The 2,432-nt window shown below is 35.9% G+C and overlaps 1 pseudogene; it reads right to left on the minus strand.

Annotated features, from left to right (window-relative positions):
* Positions 1–1,216: 1,216 nt before the first annotated feature.
* Positions 1,217–2,116, minus strand: LOC107892803 (zinc finger protein ZAT10-like; annotated as a pseudogene).
* Between the last annotated feature and the right edge of the window lie 316 nt (positions 2,117–2,432).

Here is a 2,432-nt window from a genome sequence, read left to right on the forward strand (position 1 = left end):
ATGTTTACTTTTAATAGGTTTCCGCCACCAAACAAGAACGCCGACGTTTTCTCCAAGTCATGTCACTAAAATGTTTAGAAGTTGGAGATGAAGCTTTGTCAAAATGTTCGTTAAAAGATTTTTAATCCACTTTGAATTTTCAATTACATACATAAAAGCAATACCTAACTATTTAGTAATTAGTAACAAGTGGAGCATAACAAAACAAGCTTCTTAAGAGTTTTTTTTTTTAATTCATGAGTTTTAAAGTTGGTAATAAATTTTTTTAAGAAAAGTACCGAATCTAACAAATTAATTGAATAAAGAAATGAAATTAAGTTATTAGATCTTGTACTCTATGCAATTTTAGTATTTGTATTTTAATTTTTTTTTAGTTTTTGTATTTTTAAATTTTGAAAATTTTAATCATGATGAAATGATAGCTAATAAATTTATTAAGTGAAGTTTTATTATTTTCAAAATTTTATGCATCAAATATATTACATATGTAATACTAGGTCAGTTTGTTATTTTCACATATTTAAAAAAAAATCAATTAATAAATTTAATGGCTATCGCTTGCATTAAGATTGATATTTTAAAATTAAAAAAATATAGCGACTAAGAATAATCTTGTTGAAGAACATGGATTAAATTTATCACTTTAGAAATAATACAAGACTAATAGTATAATTTAACCAAATATATTTAACTCTTACAATTTAGTTTAGACTAAAATTTTAAAATTCAAAAAAAATATAAAATATATTTAATCAAATTAATATACAAGCAGTATATCTACAAGTTATGCAAAGTAGACGGCGAGAATTTGACCAATAAAAAACTGGGGACTCGGTGAATCCAAATATGCATTGTATTAGCATTGATTGAATCAATACGGAAGTGATGATGATGAAGAAGAAAGTATCAGATCAAAAGCCACCACTAACTCAATCACTTTCCCACACGAAAACAGCATGTATATGCGGAAAGAAATGAATCACAAATCAACTTATTAGCCGCCCCATCACGTACACCCCCACTTCATGCCTATCTTCCTAACCACAACCATTCGACCCAAAATGACTTTGTAAACTAAATATTATTAATTACGACAACCAAACAATAACACATGCAACATACACCTCATCTCTATGGGCTGTTATTAGCCTTTAGCTACTTTTTTCTTTTGCTGCCCACGTTTTGCAAACCGTATGAGAATAAATCGTAAGAGGAATTAAAGTAATTGAATTGAGTAATTAATTTAAAAAAAAAACTTGCTGCCATTGAGACCAATGAATGGTCCATGTGCTATGTACAAAAAAAAAACAAAAAAAAAATGGAATCTGGCCTAAAATTTAGTTGACTTCAATTTTGGGTGGCCTCTGCATCAAGAGACATGGTTTCTTACTAGGGTGTGGGCTTTCAACTTCATCATCACCGCCGGAAACAAATAAATTAGCCGGTGAGAATGCAGGAAGACCCGGTATATTCAGATCAAAGTCCCGGTGGGTGGTATTGGTTGAGGTTGAACTCACTCCTTCAGATGTAATGCTACCGGTATTCGCTGCCCCACCTTCATAGTGGCATCGCTTATGGCCTCCCAAGGCCTGGCCAGAAGGGAAGCTTTTGTGACAGATTGAACACTCGTGGGACCTACCGCTTGGGTTTGATCCAACGGCTGATAAGGTCGTTGGCGTTGAGTGGTCATCGTTGCCTCCTGAAAGTTTACGGTGGCTGGCTTTGTGGCCACCCAAAGCCTGGTAAGAATTAAAGGCCTTGTTGCAAACGCTGCACTACTAGGTGCCAAGTTTTTGGTGAGTCAAAGTAGTGGAGGTCGTTCGAGGAGCACCGCCGCGTGCTAACATAATAAGGCAGAGAGCGACGTATTCTTCCTCGGTGGGAACATGGTCATCGTCCAAGCGTGGTCGCTTGGAACGCTTACGCTTGGTGAAGGAATCGAGGCAGTGTAAATTGGTATCTTGGAAGTGAAAAGGAGCAGCAGCGTTTGTTGGGGAGTTAAGAGCTTCTAAAGCCATCTGATTGAAGCACTGAAAATGAGCCAAGGTTTTCAAAAAGCAAAGAAGAAATTGAGAGTTGGAAGAGTGAGTGAGAGTGAAGGGGATTTTATAAGGGAAGGGAAGGGAAGGGAAGTTGCGTGGCTAGTGTGAATTGATGAGAAATGTGAAAGTAAAGCTTTTAGTTGATTTATTAAAATAAAATTACACAAGTAGTTGGGTTAGCTATATTCCGCACGAGGGTGGAAAAAGCAAATAGAAAAGCGAGTGAGTTTGGTCTACTTGGTGGCGTCGGTCAAATAAAAGCCTTCCGAGTTTGAAGTAGTATAGGGTGGGCCCTTCTTCCATTTAAGCGAGTGATACAAGAAGCAAGACGGCTACCAAGTCAAATATCATCCCTTTAAGAGTTGAAAACCAAACGCCGCCTTTTTTTTT

The sequence above is a fragment of the Gossypium hirsutum genome, unplaced genomic scaffold (assembly GCF_007990345.1).
Source record: "Gossypium hirsutum isolate 1008001.06 unplaced genomic scaffold, Gossypium_hirsutum_v2.1 scaffold_782, whole genome shotgun sequence".
Lineage (NCBI taxonomy): Eukaryota > Viridiplantae > Streptophyta > Magnoliopsida > Malvales > Malvaceae > Gossypium > Gossypium hirsutum.